Here is an 18,977-nt window from a genome sequence, read left to right on the forward strand (position 1 = left end):
TCTTATGTGGGTTATGGCACATTTAAACCAGTAAAAATGTTCCTGGTACGTGAGTGGAACATCTATGTACTCACAAGGACCATATTCCCATGGTGCATCTCCTTCAGTATAGTAGTGAAATGTCTGTGTTATAGCATCTGCTTCTGGGAATGTAACCCATGAATAGAATACCTCTGTTTTATTTCATCTGTGTGCCTCAATCACGAAAGCTACTATACCACCCTTAGGTTTTATACCATATTCTAGTAATTATAGGGTGATAGTACGTCTGAATTTAGGTGGAATGATAATTCCATCTACCTCCTCATCTCCTACTGAGAGGCGTCTAGCCACGACGGGGTTATCTTGGTTGGTTGCGTCCTCACTCATTTTGGAAAGGAGGATTTTATTCAAGGGAACTAAGATAAGGTGTTTATGCACAATTTAGGAATACTATGTCCTTCAAGTTTGAAATAACCAGCATCCAATAAATAGGATATTTCATCCACTCAGATGTGGTGGAGTTTGTGCCCACCCACTCCAGACGTTTCTGGTATTTTGTGAGTAGGGGTCTCAGAGAAATAGCACGACTGAACTATTCAGATTCTACTGTTAAATAAGTACCCAACCAATGTTGGTGGCGCCATGTCGTTTAGTTCCTATAGTACCCATGCAGGACCTGCGCGTTTGGATAATATAAACTGTGGGCTTGGTGGCAGACTGGTTCCGCACACCCCCACCGAGAAATGTTAGCCTATTTGCATTTAACTAGCTCACAGTGCCACTCTGTTCTCCTCTTATCTGGGAGAGATTAGTTTCTGGCAACCTCAGAACATGACAACCCTGATCCCTCAAGATCGTGGAAACAATGTACTACTTTTCGCTCAGTCACTCGTGCTCATTTAGTTTATCTCAGAGATACACAGAATAAACAGTCTGGGCGTTTCAGTAAGGATTTATTGAACAGTTGTTATTCTTGTGTAAAATATATAAGCTACAATAACCATTAGACAGTAGCAGAGATATATGATTAGCAGTATAGTGAATATAAAAGGATAGTACAGTTCTATCATCTTGCAATAAGCATGAATGAATACATGAATATAAAATTCAGGATAAAAGTGTGCATACTCTTACAATGCCTATCGAGATGTACCTAAGTGTACCAAGCATGTGAGTAAGTGTGTAGCCAAGAATCCCTCTAGGATTTAGTCGAATCCCTGAAGTGTTGAGAATGCAGGAGCCCTTCTTGCTCATGAGTTTGATACCCCGCAAGGGATGTTTAGACCACTGTCAGCTGGAATGTCTGCATGCAGGAGTCTCAGCGTCTCTGGTCAGTGTGTCGGCCTGGAAGGCTCGGTTCCCTCTAACTAACACTAGCAAGAGGTGCTATATTTATACAGAAAGTATCTAGGGCTCCTTTGTCCCTTGCTGCTTGTATTAGCCATTGTTGGATTTGAGGATGACGTTTGGAATGAACCATATACGTAGATATGGGGAGGAAGGTGGTGTAGCCCAAGCCTGGTTTCTAAGAACCCTTATGAATATTCATTCATACTGTGTCAGTCTAAAGATGAAGTCATAGAACGCCATTGTTCAGGGAAACCCTCCTTCTACGCCCAGGACTAGAACAAGGTAAAGGTTCAATCCTAAAAGGCTTCTTACTGTGTAGTGTAAGGGAGGTGATGTAGGTGAAAGGGTATGATGTTACCCGGGCCTATATTAGGGTACCTGTATGAAACAGAACACTAAGGACTATTTGAAGGAGCAAAGTCCTCAGTAGTAAGCAAAATTCAAAACCATAGGTTGAGACCCCAAATGCGCAGAGAATCTGGAAACTCATGGAAGAGAGAAACAGAACCATCAGGGGCAATCTCCTTAGGATCTGAAAACTGAGCTGGAGAGGCATGTTGATGTAGACATCTGTATCAGGTCTAATTGCAAGCTGGTTATTATTTTGAGTTTGATATTGAAGATGAACTTCAGGTTCAAGGGGAATGAGTTCCATAGCATTGTTGCATAGTCCATCTTTCCGCACAGGAGGCTCTTGAAATGTGATGATTCTTTCTGTTGGAACTTCTTGGATTGTAGTGAGAGGAGGACGTCTGCTACTGTGGAGTCCACGAGGCCTACTGTTCAGTATCGGCCACAAAGGGTGCTTTGATTAAGTCAATTGAGACAAATCTTTTCTCCTTTTTTCTGGCAAGAGGCGGTAAAAGTACAATTCTTGATCCTTGTACTGCTAGGACCAGTAGAGGCTTTCTGTAGGATGGGCCGAATTCTTTCTTGTCCGCTATTTTCTCTCTGACCAGATCCCCAACTTTTGGGATCCAGACAGTTCTTGCCGTGACTGCCTTGACTTCCCCAGTGGTGGTCTGGTTGGTGTGGATATTACTTTCTCTTGTCCTGGATTCATTTAGCTCCTGTAAAACAGCCAAACGACCATGGATATCAAATTGTTTCCCATCTGCCACTCTGCCTTCACAATCAAGATGAGATACCAACATTCTCATCCCAAATAGGACCTCATATGGAGTTACACCCCTAGAGAACTTCTTGGCTGATTGTTGAGTGCTCTCTAAACCCCATATAAGTGATTGACCCAACTACTGAGTTTTTCGTTGAGCCCTGAAAGGAACGGGAGGAACATGTATCAGTATCCTGATACCTGTCAGGTTTCCTAATATTATCCCTATTACTGAGTTTATACCTCTTTTAAGAGGGCTCTTGCGAAGGAGATCTTCCTCGGGATTGAGATCTATTTTCTGTAAAGTTTTGTTGTTTTTTATTACCCCACTTATTTTTAGAAGAAACAGGTGTCTGCTTGGAATGTCCTTTTCAGGACTGCCCATCAGTTGTGGTTTTAAGGCTTTCCCACACAAACTGTCTCTGCCTAATTCTGCATATGCAGTTTCAATTATTTTGGTCAATTCATGTTGTTGACCAAACCAACCGAACTCCCTTAGGCATTGTTGGATTGCCACTGAAGCTGCATCTCCATTAATATTAGCTAGTATTATGGATGATACCTGTCGTAGTTATTTAATAACTTCATCCCCAAGTTCAGAGCAGGCTCTGCTCCATACTCATTTTTGTATTTGTCTTAATACATCTGGTGCCACCGCTAATGAGGGAATTCAATGTGTTCTGGCATATATGGCAGCAAAGACTGTACCCCAAGAAGTGCAATCCTCTAATTGTGGACTTATCCCCATGGGCAAGCAGATTGTTAGCATTCTGCATTTTTCAAATGTGGTAGTAATTGGGAATGCTGCCTGGAGCTGAGTTAGTTTCTGTGCTACCCAGAATCGTATTTGTTCACGTTTTGTGGGCATTTTGTCTATTACCAAGTGTAATGTTTGTGGAGTTATTTTAGTTGCAACTGTTGTTGGTTGGACTGTGAAAGTCTGCATGACGAATTACGGCAGGTTTCTGTAGATTCAAATTAAATCTTTGTTTGGTATGAGTAAGTCTGGTTGTGACATTGTATCAATGTCAGGATGTGGTGTGTAGGCGCTAATATTGGCCATGTTGGCCCATCTCATCCAAGCGGGCCGAATTTCACTCTGTGTCTTATGTGGCATAGGGCGCCTTTAAACCAGTAAAAATGTTCCTGGTACAAGAGTGGAACTTCTATGTCCTCGCAAGGACCATATTCCAAGGGTGCATCTCCTTCTGTATAGTAGTGAAATGTCTGAGTTATGGCATCTGCTTCTGGGAATGTAACCCATGAATAGAATAACTCTGTTTTATTTGATCTGTGTGCCTCAATCACAAAAGCTACAATACCACCCCAAGGTGTTAAACCATATTCTAGTAATTTTAGGGTGATATTACGTCTGAATTTAGGTGGAATGATAATTCCATCTACGTCCTCATCTCCTACTGAGAGGCGTCTAGCCACCACTGGGTTATTTTGGTTGGTTGCATCCTCAGTCATTTTGGAAAGGAGGATTTTATTCAAGGGAACTAAGATAAGGTGTTTATGCACAACTTAGGATCACTATGGGGGATATGACCAAGAAATTGCGATAATTATCGCAAAGCGCGCTTAGCGATGTTTTTTTTATCGCCGGCTATCGCTGGATTTCATCACGGAGATAATTCGTTATTATCAATGCTTATCTCCAAGGCGATAGAAAATCCAGCGATAGCGGCGAAACCCAGCAATAGTGCGAGAAATCCAGGGATAAATTCAATGTGCTAATGAAAAGCTTGCTAATAGGCAGATGAGGACTTAACCTTACAATCCATCTCCCATTGACTAGAATGGTTAAGTCAGGTTTGTAGCAGGTGTTAGATTCCAGCGATATTCGCGGTTAGCGCGCATTTTTTTATCGCTTCGCGGGAATTGCTAATAGGGGGAAGCTGGGTTTGCGACTGTTTTCAGTCACTTTAAGTTGGGAACGCCTACTTTGCATGTCATTAGCGATATATTTCACTGACATGCAAAGCGGCACCGAAACGGTCGCTTTCGCCATAAAGCTGTCGCTAACAGCTGTTAGCGACAGCTTGCTAATAGGGCGATAGAAATACCGCCGCTTTAGCTGCAAAAAGTGCCACTAAAGCGGCAATAAGGCCCTTGCTAATATCCCCCTAGTCCTTCAAGCGTGAAATAACCAGCAGCCGATAAATAGGATATTTTGCCTACTCAGCCCTGGCGGAGTTTGTGCCCACCCACTCCAGACATCTCTGGTGTTTTGTGAGTAGGGGTCTCTGAGAAATTGCATGACTGAACTACTCAGATTCTACTGTTAAATAAGTACCCAACCAACGTTGGTGGTGCCATGTTGTGTAGTTCCTATAGTACCCATGCAGGACTTGCAAGTTTGGATAACATAAACTGTGGGAATGGTGGCAGACTGGTTCCGTACACCCCCACTGAGAAATGTTAGCCTATTTTCATTTAGCTATCTCACAGTGCCACTAGTGTTCTCCTCTTAAAGGGGAGAGATTAGTTTCTGGCAACCTCAGAACATGACAACCCTGATCCCTCAAGATCGTGGAAACAATGTACTACTTTTCGCTCAGTCACTCGTGCTCATTTAGTTTATCTCAGAGATACACAGAATAAACAGTCTGGGCATTTCAATAAGGATTTATTAAACAGTTGTTATTCTTCTGTAAAATATATGAGCTGCAACAACCACTAGCAGGTAGCAGAGATATATGATCCACCACGCTAAGCTTGAGTGGGCCACTCAGAACTGGGCATATCTAACATCTGCTTTGGCGGATCGAGACTCCTGTAGATTTTGGAAGATCGTGACCACTGGTTCATTTGACACTGAATTTGCAATTACCCCGAATATTGCTCCCCAAGTCTGGGAGGAGCATTTTAGTCTTTTATATAACAGCCACTCCTCTAGTACAGTCCCTTCCTTATCTGAATTGCCGTTGAGTGACAATTGTGTCCTTGACCCAATTAGTTTTACTCTTCTCGAAGTCCAGACTGCTATCTCCGCACTCCCTGCGGGAAAGGCCCCTGGTCTTGATAAGGTGCCCGATGACCTTTATAAACATGAACCAAGAGTCTGGGCTCCCTATCTTTTAATTGTATTTAATGGAATCGCTAGGGGTATGAAGATACCTTCTACTTGGCTGGGTGCAGAGGTGGTCCCAATCTTTAAGAAGGGATCGCCTCTTCTCCCAGTTAATTATCGGCCTATCAGCCTTTTTGATGTAGCTCAAAAACTTTTTGCTAGGCTGATTATTATTCGCCTATTGGACTGGATTGATGAGTCTGAGATCTTGAGCCATTACCAGGCTGGGTTCAGGAAATGTGTATCCACCATTGACCAGATCTTTAGGTTTAATATGCTCTTTTGGAAAACTGTCATGGTTGAGGGTGGATCCCTATATACTGTTTTTGTAGATCTCCGATCAGCCTTTGACTTGGTCCCACGTACCAAGCTATGGGCTGTTCTTCGTGACTTAGGAATTCCACCCCCCCTTCTTGACATTATAATCCGACTCCACACCGACAATTTCGCCAAGGTTAGATGTGGGAGAGAGGGAAATTTATCATCTAGCTTCCCTGTCAATAATGGTGTTCGCCAGGGCTGTGTCCTGGCACCTACCCTTTTTTGCCTTTATGTAAACGGGGTTATCCCCTATCTAAGTTTGGTGCCTAATAGAGACGCGCCAAAGCTCGCTGGGGTGGGGATTTCGGCGATTATGTTTGCTGATGACACCTTGCTACTCGCCAAGTCCCCCATGGGCATCCAGCGAGTTCTGGATGGTTTCATCTCTTTTTGTCAGGATAGGGGGCTGGAAATTAATACGACAAAAACAAAGTTTATGATTCTGAATCCTCCTAAAAAATCCCGCCCAAATCCAACCATCGACGGTGTTAGTTTGGAGAGAGTTCGGGTGTTTGAGTACTTGGGAGTGACTATAAATGAAAACTTCCTATGGACTCAACACCAAACTAAATCCCAACTAAAATTAACGCAGAAAATTGGGGGGATTATTAAATTTTGGAATAATTCCTATATAAAACCTATTGGCCCACCCTTAGAAATTTACAAGATACAGGCTAGAGGGGCAGTAACTTATGGGGCGGAACTGTGGGGCCACAATTGCCTGCAAGCATTTCTGGCCACTGAAAATAAATTTTTGCGACAATTATCATCACTTCCCTCCAGTACTCCTCTTCTTCCCCTTAGGCTAGACTTAGGAATTAGATCCATCAAGGAGGAACTAGCCCTAAAGCCCCTAACCTTTTGGAGGCGTCTTTGGGCAACCCCCGAACTTAACACCTATAGATTAGAATTTTTGGATCTATTGAAGTTTCAAACTATACAAAACCTTCCTTGGATAAAATATATCAAGGCTGAGTTTGACAGGATGGGTTGCCCTTCTCTGTGGAGCTCTCCAGAACAAGCATCTAAGACCATATCGCGTAAAGCTTTGGCTATAATGTACTATGAAAGCAACCGGTCGGTTTGGCTGACTTCTGATAATTTGGGTTCCATGACAAGCTCATTCATCTTAATAAAAGATTATTACAAATTTGAGATAGTGCTGAACGATATTTATCCCTCTACCCTTAGAAAACTATATCTCCAATGGAGATACAATTCCCTTCCTGTCCGTGCTCTTACGAATAGATGGCACCCTCCAACTACTGTTAATTGCCCTCTTTGCACTGACCAGCCTGAAAATGATCTCCATGTAATCCTTTTTTGTCCCCTATACATAGCATCTAGGAGAAAGTGGATTATTCCCCTATGTAAAAAATGGGGTTTCAGGAAACATTTGGAGGCTTTTCGAATACTAAAAACGGACCTATCACCATTAACCGTTTTTGCTGTTAGCAAATTTTTAGACGCAATGTGGAAAACTAGAAGAAAGTTTTTGTAATTATGAAATCTTTTAGTTTCATATTTTTCTGTTATGTTGGGTGACTGTGTAGTGTCATCCACTGTGTCTGCTAACTTGACCAGTATTCATTTTTCGGCTATAAAGTGTATGATGCATATATTTATTCTTGATTGTATTAACTGTAATTTTATGTTATTTTGTGTCTCTTTTATGACTCACTGTAGTCGAAATAAAGATTAAAGAAAGAAAGATTAGCAGTACAGTGAATATATAAGGATAGTACAGTTCTATCATCTTGCAATAATCATGAATAAACACATGAATATAAAATGCAGGATAAAAGTGTGCATACTCCTACGATGCCTATCTAGATGTACCTAAGTGTACCGAGCATGTGAGTAAGTGTGTAGCCAAGAATCCCTCATTGTCAAACCCCATTACCTGAAGGGTGAGAATGGAGGAGCACTTCTTGGTCTCGAGTTGAACACCCCACGATAGATGTTCAGACCACTGTCACTTGGAATGTCTGCATGCAGGTGCATCAGTGTCTCTGGTCAGTGTGTCGGCCTGGTAGTCTTGGTTCCCTCTAATTAACATTAGCAAGAGGTGCTATATTTATACAGTAAGTATCTAGGGCTCCTTTGTCCCTTGTTGCTTGTATTAGTCATTGTTGGATTTGATGATGATGTATGGGATGAACCGTGTACATAGATTTGGGGAGGAAGGTGGTGTAGCCCCAGCCTGGTTTCTAAGAACCCTTATGAATATTCATTCATACTGTTTCAGTCTAAAGATGAAGTCATAGAACACCATTGTTCAGGGAAGCCCTCCTTCTGCACCCAGGACTAGAACTAGGTAAAGGTTCAATCCTAAAAGGCTTGTTACTGTGTAGTGTAGAGGCGGTGATGTAGGTGAAAGGGTATGATGTTACCCGGGCCTATATTAGGGTACCTATATGAAACATAACACTAAGGACTATTTGAAGGAGCAGAGTCCTCAGTAGTAAGCGAAATTCAAAACCATAAGTTGAGATTCCAAATGCGCATAGAATCTGGAAACACATGGAAGAGAGAAACAGAACCGTCAGGGGCAATCTCCTTGGGATCTGAAAAGTGAGATGGAGAGACAGTAAGAGAAGACTCAATATCAGATAATTACATAGTGTCTCATGAAACAGAAACAACAAATACCTCTGGAGGGAAAGTGCTGTGTGAAGAGAGTTGAACAAAAGCTGAAAACAGAAGACAGAGGCTTGACATCGATGAACCTCCATGAAATGAGTAAGGGATCAAAGAGGTATTCTGAACTCACCAGACATTTTTGACAAAAGACAAGAACGGAACAAAGAGGTTAGGGCAATGTTCAGAAGACTTAAGGCATTCAGTTAATGTAACCCATGATCACTACAGATTATGGGATAGAGAAAGTAGGGGAGGATCAGAGGTCTAACAAAACTGAACGAAACAAAGGGTGATACTCCTAGACCGCTATCCGTTGTAGGCAAATGCTTAACCAAATCCAACTAATGTAAATAGAACAATAATCAATTGCAAAGAAACTCATGCAGATAGAATTTCTCATCTTCCACATTCTGGAAGTGGTTATGATACAAAGTCTATTTCTAGATTTTGCTAAGTATGTCAAAATCATGCAAGTTGAAAATAGTTTTATTGACTCAAATCATCCATCTTCTGTCATAGAGGGTTCATCCTACTATCATCTTCCTCTTTTGTATGCCATTTCCTGCATGGTGTTTTTGATTCTGTTATTTCATCATAACTCCATTAAACAGTTTTATTCAGATTATGAGTGTCTCTTAGAAAACATACCTGTAACAGGTGGTTCAACTCTAAATATGTGGGCAGCTAAGCACACTTATCGATTTTCTAAAGCTTTCAAGTGAATGGATGATAAAATTCATAACACCTCTTACTAATGCAAACATCACTAACTACGACAAACATGCGCTGACATGCAAACTTAGTCAACATGAGAGGACTTTTGTAGATGAGCAGGATGAAAGGATCAGGCAGGAAGAAGCAGTTGTGAATAAGAAATTTAAACCAGATGTAAGGGAAGGAGAGGAGGAAATTGGAAAGAAGAATACACTTACAAAGTTGAGTTTAGACTTGGCCAAGAAAGGAACCTTATTTAAAGTGCGAAGTCAAGAAGGAAATCATTTGGTTGAAATAGTAGGTGAAGTTAATGTTACCATAGTTACATGGTTAGATTGGGAGTGAAACTTGAAGTATGCATCGGAGGCACATGCTCTGTGTGGGGAAAATCAGGTTACTTCCCAATGCTGCACAATTGAGTGGGAAGCTGATGTGCTGCTCTAGTTTTCCTAAAGATATTTCACACTGATGACATGGATACAAAGACAGACATGCACTTAAGAAGAAGGAAGTCCAGCTTTAGACAGATCCTGAGCGATATTTTCGGCACAATCATTCCTTCAGTGGGAGTGGTGCCAAATGATGTAAAAATAAGAAAGCTATCAACGTTAGCGGCTAGATTAGCAATTGATAGGGCAGGTGAATAAATGTTTAACAAAAAGGAGTTGCTTGCCATCAGAACCATGACTATCCAAAATAGGCTTGCTTTGATATGCTTCTTGTAAAGGAAGGCGGTGTCTGCAAGGTAATATGTGCTACAAAATACTGTCCCAATGGTCGGTAACATTTACACCTGCAACATCACAAACATGGCTAATGATCTAAAAGTGTTAGAAGAAACATGTGTCTAGGTAGAAGTAAGTTCTGTGTTTAGTTCTATTGGAAAAGGATTTGTAAAGATAGCTTAATGGCTAGGATAATTGGTGGAGGAATACTAAAATTGCTTTCCGCTCCTCTGTTGGACATGCTAATCAGTGACACATGCATGCTCTTTTCCTAAAATGCTGTGGATTAATTTAATCAATTAGATGGTTGAAATGTGTAAAAAAAGAAACTGTCAGCAATGAGCAGAAGAAAGAGATCGGAGATTAACTTAGAGGAAATGCAGAGTGGCTTTTATGATGAAATGAAAGAGTTAAAAGGATCTAAACAATAAATCTGAAGCATGTGATGACTGTCCTATGGTGACTTAGATAAAAAGTTGTGGTGATTCAGGAAAGTCATCGCAGGAGTGGGGGTGATTTAGGGGCATATTAACAAGGCAGCACTATAAAATTATCGCCACTTTTGCGGCCGTTTTCGGCCAAAAAGCGGCGATAATTTTATCGCTTTATCAGCAAGGTCACGCTATCGCGTGAATCCTTGCCTTAGCGCCCTTTCCCGTAACGCCCACCTTTGCATCTCTAATGAGATGCAAAGTGGGCGTTGCATCCCAAAATAACTGGAGAAATGTCGCTAACCGACATTTCTCCAATTATCAATGGGCATGCTAACAAGCAAAGCAATAAGAAAAGTAGCGCTAACCTTGGTTATCGCTACTTTCCTTACGCCTGCTTTTAGTTTGACTTAGCCATGATATCCAATGGAAGGTGGATATCAAGATTAAGTATGCCCTGCCCTATCAACAAGCTATCGCCAAACCTTGTGCGATTATTGCTGGATTTCCAACGATAATCGCACATTTGGCAGCATGCGCCAGGAATTTGATAGCTTTTTAGATAAGCGTTGCTGATAGCACACTATCTCAGCGATCAAATTTAGCAATAGCTAGCTATAATTATCCTAGCGCTAAGTGCGCTTAGCAATAATTATCACCGGTTGTTGCTGATATGCCCCTTATTTCGCTACTTACAGAAATATTCAAGGCTTAGGACATTACAAATTTGGCTTTAAGCTAACTAGGCTAATATAGTCTCTGTCATCCATCTATGACGTGATGTTGCAGTACACCACATGATTAACTCCACAGTTCCTAGCCTTCACGGAGTAAGAAGAAGACTTTACTAAAAGTTGCGATCAAACTGTACCCTGTCAAGGCCATATGTAGCTGTCCTAGACTGAAAAACATAGTATGTAACAGTTTGTGTCCATAATCAAGATGTTATGGGCCCGAAAACGAATGCACTAGAATAGTGAGAATAGTGAATAGTGAGAAAGTTATTGAATGTATTATATTGCAAATGTTTTGCTTATCTTGATTCCAATTGGTTATGAGCCAATGAACCATGCACAAATGTAGTGAATGTATGAAATCCTTGTTGAAACTCCTAAATTGGAATGTGATTTTTTGATGTGGAGTGGAGACCCTTTCCACATTCTTAGATTTTCTGATGGATTTTCATGCCTTTCTGTAAATGAATCTTTTCAAGGTAAATCTTGAAACTTTAAGACTGCTGATGATCTTGTCATTCTTAACAACTGAAATGTTCTTAGTCTGAGACATCAGGCTTTATTGAAATTCCCTCTTTACAGGAGAGACAGGTCATTGAGGAGCATCAAAGTCTGTTCAGTCCAGTAACAGCACACACAGGGAAACAGATTAATGTAGGTTTCCATTCTGACAAGTGCAAGGAGAGAGCTGAACAGCACCATATCTTTGTAAACATGGCGTAGTTTAGCTCCCTCCCCATCACATTTGTGTTCTTTATTTCCAACTGCACTATAAATCATGGCATTTGCCCGACACGTGTGTGAGTGAAATTCATCTTTGCACTGCATCTGCTTTTTGCATGTAAGTAATTTGTTTCAGCAGCCTCTGGTTAGCTCCGTTGCATTGTGAATTAAGCAATATTTAGTGTACCTCCAGATGGGCTAAAGTGGGGATGAGTCTTACACAATACATTGTTCTTTTCTTGTCAATTCTTGCTTTTTGCGATTTCACATTTCACAGTCACTATCTTTTCATGATTTTAGGGTATGTTGTGCAATGTAACACAGAAAGGTGTTCACGCATAAGGAATTAATGTTATGACTGTATACACCAGATGCATCGTTATCAGATCCCAGTAAGCAAGTGTAGAACGGTGTGTGTGAAAGGGTCACTCACCCCTTCAGGTATAGGAACAGCAGAAGGAGAGAAAGATGTGTGTATTGACTGTCTTGAACTACAGGAACCAAAAGACCCTGCAGGAGATGAGACAGGATCAGGAGCAGCATAATACCACAGTGGCCATCTTGAATCCGTGGGTATATAGCCACGCCTCGTGATAGCGTTCTTGCTTGCCAAAGTTCCTGGTTTCCTGGAAATAGACTCGCACTAGCCGTTACGAAGCTTGCTGTGTTCCTGCTCTGATATCCCTGGGTTATTTGTTCAGCTATCCCTTGTCAGAGCTGTGAGGATGACTGCATCTGCATCTGCTGGGACTTTAACTCTGCCTGGGAGTTGACTGCATCTTCTCCTGTGCAGTTCACGGTTAGTCAATCAGGATTTATAAAGCGCAGCTAATCACCCAATAAGTGCTTGCAGGTCTCGGAGGCTTATTCGAACAGTCAGGTCTTGAAGTCCATTCAGAATTCCAGAAGTGAGGTGATGATCCGAAGGTGAATGGGTAGGCTGTTCCAGATCTTTACTGCGATGTGGGAGAAGTGCCCTCCACTTTGGCTACAGTGGATGTGGGGAGTACGGGCAAGTAAAAGGGAGGTGGAACATAGTCTTCTCAATGGTTATTGTAGGCGGGTCCCTGGTTGTGTGGATCCTTGTATGCATGGGTCAGCAGCTTGAATTGGCATCTCCTTTGTACAGGGAGCCAGTGGGATTTCCTGAGGTGGGATGTGATGTGGATTTATCAGAGAAGAATGAGGATGAGTCTGGCTGAGACATTTTGTGTGGTCTGAAGTCTCTGTAGAGGAGGTGTGTGGCGATTTCTTCTTAGAGGGCATTACCATACTCCAGTCGTCTGGTGATGAGGGCTTGTGTCATGGTGCTTCTCGTCTGTAGGTGTAGCCACTTTAAAATCTTGCGTAGCATGCACAGAGTGAGGAAGAAGGAGAAGGAGATGGTGTTGATCTGTGATTTCATGGTGAGCTTGTTGTCACTTATGATTGTGAGGTTTCTGGAGTGGTCGGAGGGAGAGGGTCCAAGGTCCAATGGCCACCAGGAGTCGTTCCATCTGTTCTGCTGTTGACAAAGATCAGTACTTCCATCTTGTCTGAGTTCAGCTGCAAGCAGTTGTTCTTCATCCAGTCAGCGATGTTTGTCATGCATCTGTGGAAGTTGGTTCTGGTGGTGGTGGGGTCATCGCTGAGAGAGAGGATGAGCTAGGTATCATCTGGGTAGGAAATTATGTTGAGACCGTGGGATCTGACGATGTTGGCCAGCAGGGTCATACATGCATTGAAGAGCGTGGGGCTGAGCCCTAGAGGACACTGAATTGTGATCTCCTTGGGTTCAAGGGTGAAAGATGGGAGGTGGATACACTGAGTTCTTCCGGTGAGGAAAGAGGTGATCCATCTGAGCGTGTCCCCTTAGATGTGGATGTCATGGAGTCTTTCGGTCAGTGTTTGGTGGGATACAGTGTTGAAGGTTGCCAAGAGGTCCAGGAGGATAAAAGCGGATGTTTCTCCTCGGTCGAGGAGAGTTTGAATGTCGTCAGTGACTGCAATCAGGGCGGTTTCAGTGCTGTGATTGCTGCAGAAGCCAGACTGGGAGGTGTCGAGTAACTGGTTCTGCTCCAGGTGTGTCAGGGGTCATTACCACTCCATAGGAGGAGGAAGATTACCCGTCTCACCCTGGATCTTGTCTAAGCTAAGTGTATCGGCTATTTGTGTGCACGTTCATGACATTTGCACTGTATCATAGTCAGATTGTGACTTTCTGCTCAGAGAGGATTTATCTCTGTTTACAAAAGGGTCTCTTGGCTTACTCTGCATTCTTCATGGATTACCAGAAGTATATGGTTTGATTTCATATTAACGGATGAGATGTATCATCCTTCTCTTTTGCCAGAAATAGCGAGAGACTGCTCAAACTCCTGTTTTGACTCTGCAATTCTGCTAACCAGCCTGTCTTGTGTGTTTGTAATTGTTTATGGCATGAATGGGAGGAACATATAGTTAATCCTGTCCCCATCCTTTCTTTGTTAACTGATGGTAGCACCCGTGGTATTGGCTTTGTGCTTCTGAAGTTTCTAAGAGAGGATCCAGAAAAGACATCAAGAGAGGCTCCTACTGGTCGCAGAATATTCATAGACTGCTGTGTATTGTTATCTCCACCCCCCATTCCCTTGGGTGCGCCTCACAGGGGGAGAATTATATTCTGTACTCTTGGCAGAGCACCAAGCGCGTGGTCGGACTACCTTCGTACTATCGCTCCCGTCAGCTGGATATGTAAGGTAAGTGTTGTAGCTATTACATGTCTCTCTGTACTAACCGTTCTGACATGAATGAGCTGATCTGAGTTGAAACAATAATATTATACAGGTAGCAGGACAATACCACTCAGGTGAACAGTCGGATAAGATGTAGTTCAGAGGAGGTGGAAAACATGGAGAAGACCTTGGAAAAGAAGATGGGAACAGAAATTTGATATCTATTAACATGCGGATTAGGAGTGTTAGCAATTTTCTTTTATTAGAAAAGTTATTTATTGTATCAGAAAAAAAGCCACACAAAAATGAAAACAGGCTAATCTAAAGAGAGTAATGCATCATAAAATATATATGTGGTCCAAAATAAAAGAACCCTATAATGAATGAAGGATGCCTCAAAGTCCACCCTACATGTAAAACGATCCCCTTGTTTGCAACTTTGCTGCCCATATATACAAGGCATCCATATTGTAGATAAGCTTTAAATCTGTCCTGTATCGTACGTCCATAGCCTAGTATCTGCTGATCCCAAAATTAATTAAAAGGAGTAATAACATCCTTCATCACAGACTAACCGTATTTGCAAAACTAGCATAGTGTGGATTACTTTCCCCCTCCCACCTTTCCCAATCACAATTCCCTTCATTGCAACCCTGGGTATCCCACTTTGCCTCAAAAGTGTGTACCAGTACTACGCCTAATGTAAACCTGACATGCCAAATGCGTTGCAGCATAGGGCAGATCTAATTGCGATATGATTCTAATACCTAATAATAATAATACATCTAACCTGATGCACCATTAAGTATCATTATTCACCATATCAGTGGATGAACTGATAAGTGTGAGTAATCGCATAAATCACCTCGACAAATCCCCTGTAAGGTTATCTAAACAATAGCTAACCAATGTAACCTGATCCACCACAATGCTGGTCTCAATGTCATTATTTTAGCAATACAGTCACACCAAGTGGGACCACACTAAGAAGGGATCTCAGATATCGGTCCTCTTGTCTTTGGAAATCAATGAAGTTGTTGCCCCTCGCTTCCACCCCATAAGAAGACGCTGCAACCGCCTTTGCTCTATAGACCTGTATTATTGAGTTTTCAGAATCACCACCAGCTATATAGTTGCACATTAAAATGGAAGTAGCATTGTGGCTCAAGGTAGTGATTGCTTTTTCCTCTCCTGATAATCACAGCAGCTTCCCTTATCCAAACAATGCTCTCTATCATCAAGGAACATTGCATGGAACCTTTTGTATTCATAACCATTTATCTGGTTATACTATGAATTAATTACCAACTTATTTGCTAGACAACTCAACCCCCTTTAACTTAATATGCATCAACAACCGTGTTCAATTTAACAGAATCATTATGTCTGGATACAAATGAAGGGGATTGATATTTTTCTTGGTCCTTTTTGGGAGCAACAGTGGTTGCTAGCAAAGGAGTCAGAACAAATGCGTGTCAGCAATCCTAGATTCCTCTGTAAACTCACCCAAATGTCCTAACGGCACCTCTACTGTTGCAGACTCATGCCCGCTCTGCGCGTATACCACAATCCATTCTCTCATCCACTTCTGCATTAAAGAAAGTCAAAATTGGAAGTGGTCTAAAGAGTCAAAAGCTGACCTTGGTTCAATAAATGTGCAGGGAAAAGTTTTAAGCTGAGAGTTCTTTGAGCAGACCAACTGTAATTCAAATACCTGCTCCACAGAACCCAACTTGTACATTACACACTCCTTCACCTCACTTAATTCAACTTTGCCATAAATGTTTCCAACCCCAATGAGCAGTGAAACTGACAAATAATCCGAAAGATCTCTTTTATACAAAGATAATTACAGCTGATCACAGGGCCGAGCTACTCTGTAATGTTGCATTGTAAAAAACAAGGCAAATACAACATCGGCGTGATGTAGTTCAAAAGGACATTGTCTGGACCTGGTACTGAACTCAACTTTGCCAAAAATGTTTGTAACCCCAATGAGCAGTGAAACTGACCGATAATTCGAAGGACCTCTTTTATGCAAAGATAATTACAGTTGATCCCAGGTCTGAGCCACTCTGCAATGTTGCATTAAAAAAGTACATATATCTGCTAATATATAGTTCAAAAGGACATTGTCTGGACCTGGTGCTTTCTTTGGTTGTTGGTCGACAATCGCTTTCTCCACCTCTGCAAGGGTAGTAAGTGGATTAGAAAAGCTATTCATCATACTTGTTTTCATATTGCAACCCACCAAGATAGGTGGTTAGTGGACTCTCTTACAGTAACAGTTGTCTACAATACTTCACCTATCCAGGGCCCCAACACCCATCTCAAGACAACTTGACCTACAAGATTTCCCAAAATTGTTTACTATTCCTATGCCTGGCAGAGGTTTTCAGTGCATCCTAGATTTTCTGTTGCAATTGCTTCTTTATCCCGGAGAATTGCTACAATATAATAGTCTTCTAGGCATACTAGGGTCCTTTCACTATCTGGGCTATAATCACACATGGATAGAGCTTTTCTGTTCAGATCTATGTGCACACCATCCTTTATGCTGGTATCGATGAGTGACAACTGTGTCTTCATTGTGTTTCTTCTGTGGCAATGCAAGCTGTGCAAGGGAGCATGGGGAGTGGTAGTCAATGCTTCATCTCAAGTTCCTCCATGTAGGCTGTATGTCTTTGGGGACTATGGTAAGGTGTACATATTCTTGTGCACATAAACATAATAATTGTGGGCACTGGCATGCAATTCAAATGTGAAATATGCTTTTGTGATTTTATGCTTGTACATTGCTGAGTCTTGGAATTGAATAGCTGTGCGGATGATACTTTCAGCGGAGAAGGTGCCTGCGACCAAAGGTCAAGCTAACCGTCGTTGGCTGGGATACAAGTTTTACTGGAAAAGTACTGGAAGAAGACCTGGCTGAAGAGGTGTGCCGAAGGGCGTGTTCTACGGTTTTGGGCTTTTGTATTAGGGACAGTGCCCCAGGGGTTGAGCAGTTGAGGGTGAGATGGGTAGCTAGAAGGAGCATCTTAGAACGAGCTCTGACTAAGTGAATGTACTTCTTTGGAAGTCTTTACTTCTGACACCTTTTTATTCTCTTGCCTGGGAAGGGAAATGTTAAGTAGGGATGTTACGTTAGAGATAGAGTAGGGAAAGATTAACTGATTTTCTTTTAGGCTAATGGTTTCAGATATAGAGTTTGGACTAACCATTGTTTTATTAATGCTTTTGGAATTGATTATCTTTTTATTCTGAGTCGCATGAGACTCTTGCGTAGGATTTCCTTTGTATTAGTGCCCATTTATTTTCTTCACCTTGTACTGAGGTGTTTGTATGTGCATTTATTTTTGCTTGTGATAAAATCTTTAAAATCTAGATTCGGAGTCAGTGGTCCTTTAAAGAAGAGATTTGATATTGTTAATTATGTATTGAGATTTGAATTTTCTCCCCTCTACACTATTTAGCAGATAAAAAGATCATGGTGACCTGAGAGGATTCTTGGAGCTAATCAGGTAGACAAGAATCCGGTCCTATCAGTTGGTAGCAGAGGATGGTTGGCTATCTCTAATAGTGAGGGGAGATCTAGATCAGGATAAGTGATTCCAGAGATCCATAGAAGTCAAGTGATGGTGATTCGTCGGATGGTGAGCAGCAGACGACAGCAGTTGATGGAGATTGATGGAGAGTAGCGGTGCGGCGGAAAGCAGCAGTTCGTGGAGGAGTGAGTATGAATAAGGTGAGATGTTGTAGATGGCGGTGTTGATTTGAATGTGTGATGTCTTGCGGAATTGGAGTGAGTGTTGAGTGATTGTGAGATCAGGCTGTGAGCGCGCATAACCCGGGAGAATCTTAGGCTCGACGAGTAGCCTAAGTGATTGTGGTGTAGAAGACACCCAAGGTAGTTTTTGTTGACCACCGAAAGGGGATCGTGAGATGTCATCGATTACCCGGACCGAGATAGGGGGTGCGAATGTGTGAGTGTGTGAGGAACCAACGCTGGTCGTGGGTTGTTGTACATGGAATTGAGTAATTGAAACCTATCAGTTGAGGTGATTGTCCGGTCGGTTCACGGACAGACAGTTGCCAGTTGAGGTCGACAACTTCGAGAGACTGTGGACGGACAGTCAGAGAAGTAAGTTGTTTGGGACGAACGGTTATTTCAGCGTGTGAATGGGACGAATGCAAGGGTGAGACATGAATTGTGAAGGAGAGGAGCTGCTGTGAGCGGAGGAAAAGTGACGTCAGAAGGTGTCGCGCTGCGATAGGTCGGTTGGTGAGGGTCGTGCTGCTATTGGTGGATTTGGCATCAAGAAGTAAACGAAAACATTGTGTGCAATCGAAAATTGTTCATCATGAAATGTTTTAAGGTTTTCCGAGAACTATGTAGGGGTGACAAACATGTGGTTACTCGAGGGGGAGAAGAGGCCCCTCCCGAGGATACTCCGGCACATTATATGGCAAG

Source organism: Triturus cristatus, chromosome 7 (genome assembly GCF_964204655.1).
Source record: "Triturus cristatus chromosome 7, aTriCri1.1, whole genome shotgun sequence".
NCBI lineage: Eukaryota > Metazoa > Chordata > Amphibia > Caudata > Salamandridae > Triturus > Triturus cristatus.